Here is a 10460-nt window from a genome sequence, read left to right on the forward strand (position 1 = left end):
ATTCTCTTACTTTCCTCTTCTTAAGACCTTTGTGATTGCATTGGGGCTGCTCAGATAATCCAGGATAATCTTCTTACCTCAAGATCATTAATTTACTAACATCTATGAAGTCTCTTTTTCCATGAAGCATCATGTATCTCCAGGCTCTAGGGATTAGAATGAGGATAACTCTGGGGTATCTTATATTGTCTCCCACAAGGAAGAATCAGTTTGTGGCAAACATGCAGCATCTCTAACACAGATTAATTAATTAATGATGGGAAGATAGCAATCATTAGGTAGACAGGGAGATCATTTTTCACTTTCTTCAGCAGGTTACAGTGCCCTAGAAAATGATTACTGTTTTTAAAAGTACTGCCATTACTGGAGAAAACAAAGAATAAAATAGGGCTTCAATTTAGAAGAAAGGACAGGTTTTCAGCTCCTGGAACTGGGGATAATTTGAGGACTTTTATTACACAAATCAGACAGTAGCCAGTTGCTAAAATGACCTTCAGCTGTCTCTTGTCTAAAATAAATAGCAGTGTCTTTGCTTCTCAAATTTGTTCTAGGACTCAAAACATCATTTACATGTAGATATGCAAGATTGAACCTGAAACACCAAGAGCGCTATAACAAAAAGTACCCAGAAGGGCAGAATATGGTTGACACTGAGTTAATTTTACAAATCTTGCTTGTAAAATATCTGTGTTTGCAATTTAGGAGGCTTTACAAACACTAATTAAAATATCCTTATTAACTTTTGGCAGGCAGTTGCTGTTCTTAATTTGAGGACAACAGATCTAGAGGTTTGGAAATATTAAAAAGGAAAAATAGATTTTCCCAAAGAAACAACTTAATCACTACATAAACCTTGCTTCCATATGGCACCAAACTGGCAATCATCACAGGAAAAAGAACCCTAATTCTCTCTCACCTCATAATATTAGAGATATTGTATGGAACTAACTTTCAAAAAGCACATCTTTTTATCTTTTCCTTAGGTTTGGTTAAATTTGAGTCGAGGGGTTCTTTTTCACTCTCATAAGGATAACTTGATGGGGTACTCCTGGTTGAGGTTCTTAATCACTGACAAGAGATCACACAATAGCTATTAACCAGAAAGAAGTGTATTAAGTTAAAAGGAGTCCACAGAAATTCAGGCTTAGATGCTTCTCAGTGAGGAACACTGCAGCTCCGCGAGGCCAACCATACCATGGAGCTTACTACTAGAAACGTCACTGCTGGTACCACCTTCCACTCTGCAATATGATGCCAGGGTCTCCTTGGTCCAGAATAACCAGGCACTTGCTTGCCAAAAATTAGATTCTTCCATGTAGTGTACTGCTTCAATTTGCTCTCTTCCCCCAAGACAAGTGGAATTGTGTCCATGTGATGAAATTCAGTTCACCTATGGATTTCTAATTTCATGAAAGTTTTAAAAATGTAGATTTTAGATTGCCAGACAATAGTTCAGGAAGGCAAGCTAGACCATGGGTTGAGTCAAGGAATCTACAGTATATTCCACAAGTATTAATATTTCCTCTTTAGAGTTACTGTTGTCCTAAAAAAGTAGAACATTCATTGGCGCTGTTGGGACATTTATCTAGCACCATGTGCTTTTGCCAGTATGGAAGGCCAGTGATAACAATTATATGGACCTCGGGTATCTTGACCTCTGTCAGACTCAATGATTCTGTCCCATCTCCACGAAGCCTGGGGTCTCGCTCCTGTCCCATGCTGGTACATTCTGTCCCTATTTCAGTGTGGTGTTTCAGAAATCAGGAAAAGAGAAGAGGTTTATGCCCCCAAATATTGTGGAATGTATGTACTATAGGATGAGTGGAGTAGCAGCCCATGGCAATCAACATATTAAGCACTCAGGAGTGTTCTTTTCCCCTCTGATCCCTTGTTCCAATGTGGATATGAATCATGCATGGAACCTGCCAGAGGAATGGGAAAAAAGAGAACTCTATTATCACATGTTTATACATTTACAAGGCATTTATATCCATTTTTTTTTTTAGATATTTGGAAGGTATGCAGCTACAAGGGAAATGATTAACTTCATTTTAAAGATAAAGAAACTGAGACTTTAATTGAGTAATCCAATATCATAGAGATAATAAAAAGAAAAACTAAAACCCAAATCTGATCATCTGACTATAAGCCTCGTACTCTGAACCATCCAGATTTGCCTCATATGAAGGCTAAAGGGGAGAAGATGAAATGTTCATTTAGAAACACCTATGGTCTAGTCCCTCTCCTAGATGCTTTTCATTTACTATCTCGCATTTCATCAGAATGATCCCCTGGGGGTATGAGTCACTACAGGAAAGGACTCAGGCTCAATATTATCCCATATATGGTAATTTCTAGATTCAGCATCAGACCCAGGCTTCTCTAAACATTTTGATCAGCACTGAGAAATTTGCTCCAAGATTACTGGTAAAAATAATCTGTTTATGAAATGGAGGAAAGCAGAAATTTAAAGAAATGAAGGAGAAGAGAAAGAGGAAGAATTGTTAATAATTTATCCCACAATTTGTAGGCCATCCCCTTGAAAGGGCCTCATAGATAACTCCTTCTCTCTGTGCTGACATTTCCTGCCCCACTGAATTCTGAAAAGGGACTGGAGTGGTTATGCCATGCTCTCCCCATGTGCGCTGATTTATTCTACTCACAAACTATGCCCAGGTTCCTCCTCAGGGTCCCTGCTACTGACCAAGTCTGTCACTAAGTTGCTTGATTATAAAAGTGGAGAGATAGCTAGAATTTATCTTTGGGGAAAATGTAATATATGTGTGATAAGTTTTATCCTCATTTAGCCCTCAATATCTCAGCTGGGAAAGTTTCTAAAAAAGTTAAAAATAAAGTTATCATGACCCAGCAGAATTGAAAATATATGCCCATATGTCCATTAAAAACTTATACATGTTCATAGGAGCATCATTTATAATAGTCAAGGAGTAGAAACAACTGAAATGTACATCAACTGATGAATGGATAAACAAACTGTAGTTTATCCATACCATAGAATATTATCCATCCATAAAAAGGAACGAAGTACCGAGACATACTATAGCACAGGTGAACATTGAAAACACTATGCTAAAAGAAAGAAGCCAGTTAAAAAGGCCATGCAAGGGACGTGGCTGTGGCTCAATTGATTGGGCTCCCAGGGTTCGTGTCCTGGGGCCTCCTTGTGAAGACAAGCTGGCCCACGCCTGCGGAGAGCTGACGGCTCATGTCCATGGAGAGCTGGCACAGCAAGATGATGCAACAAAGGGAGACAAGCAGACACAGAAGAATGCACAGCGAATGGACACAGAGCAGACAGTAAGCAAGCCGCAGGAGGGGGGATATAAATAAATAATAAATAAATAAATCTTAAAAAAAAAAAGACCACATAACATATGTAGCAGTTTATTTATGCTCCTTCCCCCCCCCCCCCCCCAAAAAAAAAGATTATGTTTGTAAACTGGTCTGTTCCTCTGGGTAAGATATGCTTAAATTCAAAGGTTTTACATTTATGGGATTAACTCAGTTTAGGGCCTTTGATTTGACCACATCAGTAAGGCATAACTCAGGTTAAGTCCCCACCCCCTTGGTGGGCTGATATAAACGGCGCTCACTCAAGAAGACCCAAGAAGAGGTGAGAGAGAACTTTGTCAGTTTTGATCCTTAGAGCCCTGGGGAGAGATGAGCAGCCAAGAAAGCCTAGAAAGAAATGAGCCCTATGCCAGACTGATAATAGGAAGCCCTGAGACAAGAGTCCTATGCCAGCCTACAGCAGAGATCAGAAGAAGCTGGGCCCATGGAGCATTAAGAGAAAGAAGGAAGGAGAGACCAGGCAGGGACCGTCATCTTGCTTCAACACATGGCAGTGACTTTGGTTGAAAGCAATCTTGAGTTGGAGTTTTTAGGGCCTTATAACTATAAGTTTTACCCCAAATAAATACTCTTTATAAAAGCCAACAGATTTCTGATACCTTGCATCAGCACCCCTTTGACTAATACAACATATGATTACATTTATATGTCAAAATACTTAAACCCATAGAGACAGAAAGTAGAATTCTTTTTGCCAGGAGTTGGGGTAAAGGGAGAATGGGAAATGACTACTAATGAGTATTTATTTTGGAGTGGCAAAATTTGAAATTAGATAATGACAATGGATACACAACTCTGTGAACTTACTAAATGCCTCTGAATTCTGGATCTTAAAAGGGTGAACATTATGATATGTGAAGTGTATCTTAATAAAAATGTTATTTAGAGTTTTTAAAAAATAAATACTGCATGTCTAAAAAAGAAATATCCCAGTTACCTAATCATATGAAATTCATCAAGTACAAGGCTGTAACCCTCTGCTGGACTTGAAAGCTTTCTATAATCACATTGTATGGAATTCTCTCCAGAGCAGCCCACAGTCCAAGGTTCAAATAACTGAACTCTTTAAGACGTATGCTTTGGAAAAGTGCCTATGTATTTCTTACAATATGTTTTTAAATGGATGCTTTCAAATTTCATCTAAGTATCCATTTATTCCATCAAAATGTCTTACTAGGGCAGCTACCATGTGCAAGACACAGAGTTAAAGATTGTAGATCATTTAGAGAAATAGAAGGTATGGGGATCATTAGGGCCACATAAGGGAGGTAATGTGCCCATATAGTCCTCAAAATATTAATGTGGGGTCTAGTGCTGGGATATCTATTTTTGACATACATCCTACAATTGTCCTACTCTGGCCACAACTGGCATTGCTAATTAAACTCATTCTCACTGATTGCAGAGACAGTTTAGAATTTAAAAAAAAAACAAACCAAAAAACCCTGCTCCACATAAATCCAGTGAATTACTAAGCACAAGGCAAACCAGTTTCATCAACCCCTTCATTAGATCCAGCCATTAAAATGTGACTACTCTGTCTTTATATCATTGCAACTGTCTCACTGGTATAGTCTGTGTTAGAGACTGGAATCTTCAAAGCTGCTGAGGGTCCTGTGAAAACAAGTGTTGGGTTTCCTCAAAGAGCTGCTCTTCAAATGGACCTATAACCACCGTGGCTAAAGTGACTGCCAAGGGAACCACTGGAATTTGGATTTAAATGAATGGCATTTCCTTTATTCCTTCCCAATGGAATGGGCCTCAATAGACCTTCTCTCAACAAATATTTATTCTTATTTTTAACAAACATTGTTTTCAGAGCCTAGTATGAGCCAGGCTCTGAGGTCAGCTCTGGAGCTATAAGGATGAATAAGAGTAGGGTCTTATAAGATCAATAGAATTCATGATGTGTAAAGCAGGGGAAACACGCCTTGAAGTAGAAGGAATAACAAGTTCAGTCTTATACAAATATCAATTCCCCTTGGTTCAGGATAAAACTCTTCTCTCTGCAAAGATTCTCTCAAGCTCTCTGGAATATATTTGGCTATGGAAGTGCCTTCTGGAGAGTTAGTATGTTCTTGTCTTTCTCCCAAAGATGCTTGCTTTAGAAGCTTCTTTGGAAATCTTTGTGCACCATTTAAGGATTTTTAACCAGTAAGGTAAGGGTTTGAAGGTACTTATGGCAGGGCACTCAGACCATTTCAAGTGCTCTTTCAATCACATGACTGAAATGAACACAAATCATTTGCCTCTGGAACTGTAGACTATGGGCTTGAGAAGAAATGCTTATAGGCTGTTGAATAATTTATACATATTTTAGGACCCAAGGGTACTAGAAAAAAGTTTAATCTGGTTGTCTGTTGCACACATTCTCAGACACTTTTCATTTATCTTTTTTCCAATTTCCTCATTGGTTTTTAAGCAATTTGAAACTGGTATGTTTATCTAGAATTCAAGCAGGTGCAAAGCTCAAATAGGACACATTTCTACCTGAAGACTTGAATTGCTTTAGAATAAACATCATGTCAATAATTCCCAGGTTCATTTAGAGTATACAGTATATATTGTATAAGCAGTATTTGATAGGTATTTTGTTAACTTGAAAAATTATAATTTACTTTTTCAGCAAACACCTAACCAGTGCTATAAAAGATGTTTTGGGGTTGTCACCAAAGCATCCAGTACCCCTGTTTCATAGCCAAGGTACCCTAGCTTTCCTTTGGAATTTATCTCTTCCATATTCTGTGGAATGTGGTTTGGATGGATTTGACCCTACCAAGCTCCAGAAAGAGGGTTCTTATTAATTTATGCCCGAGAGCATATCTCATTTCACTGTCCATCATTATTGATTTAGCCTTGGAGAAGTGGCCGTAACAGTTTAGGAGACTATTACTGTAGCTCCTCAGAACAAATGCTTTTTTCTCTCTCCTGATTGAGCTATTATAAGAATCGTTCAAGTCTGAAAGCTGTGTGTGAGGAAAAGAAGTCTAGAAGTATTGCACTCTGAAGAAGCTGAAAGGAACCAGGCACTTGAAGACATCGTTGATGCTTATGGATCAAGCTTCACTCACCACTACATGTACTCTAGATCGTTCAGATTCCCTTTATTGTTTAATCCAAATTATTTAATAAGTTACAGTTTCATTACTTGTCACATAAAAATGCCTAATGCATGCAGGGGTCTCCTACACACTAGGTATGTGGCCACAAAGATAATAAATATGACATAGTTCTTGAATTCACATAGTGAACAGCTAAGCAGGGGAGAGGAAAGCATAGAGTGATGCTTACAATAGAATATGATAGGTACTGGGATATAATTTATGTGTAGTATTTAGGGTAACATAGTTAAGGTATTTAATGACCAGAAAGATTCCTTTCTAGATCATTCTGCGTAAAAGGGAGAATGCTCTATCTTGACCCTGAGCTGAGCTCTAGCTTTTGGCTGAGTTGGCCACAAGTGCTAATTATATTGTGATCACTCTTCCCAGAGATAACCACTTATTTCACCATCCTGGATTTGAGTTTTAGCAATTCCCATCTTTAGGAAACCTGGGCATTCTCTTAGAAGAATTCTGTAGAATTCCAGATATCTCTGAGATGAAAGCAGTTCGTCCTTGAGAGGGCATTATTTTTACAGGATTATCACAATTGCTATGGATTTTTTTCTTCAGAAAGAAAGTCCATCAGTCTTTGTCCTCCTTAAACTTTTAAAGTGATAAAAATCATCTACAAGCAGAGCTGTCCTTTGGAAGCTTCACAGATAAAAACAGAAAACTTCCTTCCAGTCTCTAGCTTCCATTTTTCCCTCCATCCCCAGATCCAAAGAAGCTGAGAAATTTGATGTATCCTATAACTCAAATGCCACCTTCCATTGTGAAGGAGATAGGATTGCATGAAAATAAGCTGTTTCTTTGAAAAAAATCAGGGAAAGCCTATTTTTCTAGAAATTTCATATGATATATAAACTAGTATGGTTCTCTACTGGAAAGCAAGAGGAGAAAGAGAAGGCTGATGAAAGAGAAAGCAAGGAATGAGGACTGAAAATAGAGAAACAGATAACTCTAGGCACAAAAAAGGAAGTTATAGAGTAAAATAGGCAATTACAGGCTAGGAAAAATTTGCAGATGTTATTGTAACACCTCCTATTCATGAACTTTTTTATTTTGTGACAAAACATTGAATTGGATGAAAAACATTTTAAGCCGTGTAGTATGTTAAGCATCTTGTTTGAAAAGCCTGCTTTTTGAGAAAAAGGCAGCAAAATATTATGTGGCAGAGAGAGGCTTTTATTTAAGATTCCCTGTGTGTTAATTGAGGTTTTGCAAATCTCCCTCTAACAGGAGGACTTGCAACCAGATTATCCGGATCAACTTGCTGAGTGAGCCGAGGAATGGTTTATTATTTTTTTTAATCCTGATTTTTAAAAAAATGAAGCCTGACATTTAAGCCCACAGCCTATTATAGTCAATGAAAGTGTGATGGCTGGTGATTTAAAGAGAAGTCTTCAATGGTCTGTCTCAGAACTGGGCTCCACCAAGAATATTAAAAACGCCGTGGAATGCGTGAGGGACTCAATACCTATTCTAGTGAGGATGGGACTGTTTTGGGGAATTGTTTTACAAGGCTTTCAGGGAAAGAACTTTTTACAAAATGGTTATAACTATCACTAGATTCCTCTGTGAAATCACAATGAGAAATAAAATGGAATACAATATTATGGAAAACTGAGCACAAGCTTCACTTGCACATATAAAGAATGAAAATCACGCAAAAGATGTTAAAGTTTAAAATGCTTTCCCTTTTGGATTAGCAAAGATGCTCTTTATAAGATAAGGTGTTTTTTTATGTTCATTCTAGTAACATATATACAGCTTAAAATTTCCCCTTTTAACCAGATTGAACTATATATTCCATGCTATAAATTACACTCACAAGGTCGTACTACTATCACCATCATCCATTACCAAAACTGTCCCATCATTGTAAGAAGAAATTCTGTACCAATTGCATAGTAGTTACCCATTCCCTACCCCCACCCTAGCCTCTGGTAAACCCATATTCTAGTTTCTGATGCTATGAATTTGTTATTCTAATTATGTTTTATCAGTGAGCTCATACAATATTTGTCCTTTTGTGTCTGGCTTTTTTACTTAACAGGATGTCTTCAAGGTCCATCCATGTTGTGGCATGTAACAGAACTTCATTCCTTTTCATGACAGAATAATATTTCATTGTCTGTATATAACACATTTTGTTTATACAACTATCTGTTGATGGACCCTTGGGTTGTTTCCATCTTTTGACACTTACGAATAATGCCACAAGGAACATTAGTTTGCGAATATCTGCTCAAGTCCCTGCTTTCAATTCTTTTGAGTTTATACCTAGAAGTAAGATCACTAGGCTATATAGTAAGTCAATACTTAACTTTCTGAGGAATTGACAAACATCTTCGACAGTGGCCGAACTATTTCACATTCCCACCAATAATGAACCATATTCCTATTACTCCACATCTTCTCCAACTTTTGTTATTTTCATTTTTTAAACAGCCATTCTAATGGGTGTAAAATGGTATCTTACTGTGGTTTTGATTTGCATTTCCCTAATGGCTAATGATGTTGAGCATCTTTTCAAGTTCCTGTCGGCTATTCGTATATCTTCTTGGAGAAATAAGGTGTTTTGAAAGTATGACATATCTTGATTCTCCCTGCTCATGCAGATCAGCAACTATTGTCCACTCTGAAGCATGGCATTTGGGGGAAACTTTGTCCCTAGTTGTCTACATGAGATTCTTCAGGGCACCGAGTAACTCTAGGGAGTCATTGCCATATCTGGGTAATGGTGCCCTCACCATTCAGCAAGAGAGAGAGCAGGAAAAGTCCATTCAAAGTAGTCATCTTTTCATGCACAGGAGGACCACCTGGAATTCCCATGGTGTGGGCAAGGAAGATGTGTCTGGTTTTCCAGAGCTGTCAGTATCTTTAATCGTAGAGGTGATACCATCTCAAGATGCTGGTAAAAGCCATAGGTTTTCCAGAATCTGGTTTAACTTTTACCCAAATCCATCTTCCATGACCCCACAATGTTTAGTCTACTGACCCTGTGGGAACTGATCATGTTTTCAGAGTTTTATTTTGTCCCTTATATTTCGTTTTCCAAATCTCCTTCCCCCCCTTTTCTTTTGCTTCAAATTTAACTTTCTTTTCTCAATCTTGATTGAGATGTTCTCCTGTCGGTTGTTCTAACTGACCCCTAGGACATTTTGCCCTCAAGACTCTTGGTGACTGTGGTCAAACATATCCCAGTCCCTAGCTGAGACCTGACACAGCCCAGATCACACCATACTACAATGACCATGTAGTATGTAATGTAATTATGGGATTTGGGAGTTGTGAGTTCTCGTGAATACCATAACATGCTTGGCCAACACCCCCCTGAAAATGTGTCACCTGGCACCTGCCTGAAAGTGTGGGGATCTCACTAGGCACAGAATGGACACTCAACAAGTGGATAGTGTGGCCTTTTCTGAACAGTGAATTCCCCTTTAGAACTGCCCAGTAGTGCCTCCCAGTAAGTGCCACCCACTGGTGCTGCTCCCTCTTTCTAGCTCCAATCCATTTCTGCATAATCACCTTTTGCATATTTGAAAATCAGAAACAAGCTTCCCCCGATTCCCCTCTTCTTAATTGTTTTGTAGAATTGTTCTTCTCTGGCAGTCTCCTAAAGAAAGGCATTTTTTAATGGTCCTCTTAAGACATGTAAATCAGAGATGAACATGCTCCAGATGAAATCTGACCAAGAAGAAGATGTGGATACACATGGCTTTGGTTATAGACTTTAACCTTCATAGTGCAGCTGATTATATTAGTTGTGATTTCTTCATTGCTAGATTATAAATTTAGGAGGCCAGAGATTCAGTCTCATTTTCAGTATATGTATAGTCTCGTATAGGACCTGGCCTACATTTTTTTAATAATCATGTGAATATACAGGAGCAACATTATCCTACTGACTTAATTTTTCTTGTATTCAGCTAAAATTTGTACACCTTTTATGTATATTATTCTTATTATATAAAAGAT

The sequence above is a fragment of the Dasypus novemcinctus genome, chromosome 31 (assembly GCF_030445035.2).
Source record: "Dasypus novemcinctus isolate mDasNov1 chromosome 31, mDasNov1.1.hap2, whole genome shotgun sequence".
NCBI classification, from domain to species: domain Eukaryota; kingdom Metazoa; phylum Chordata; class Mammalia; order Cingulata; family Dasypodidae; genus Dasypus; species Dasypus novemcinctus.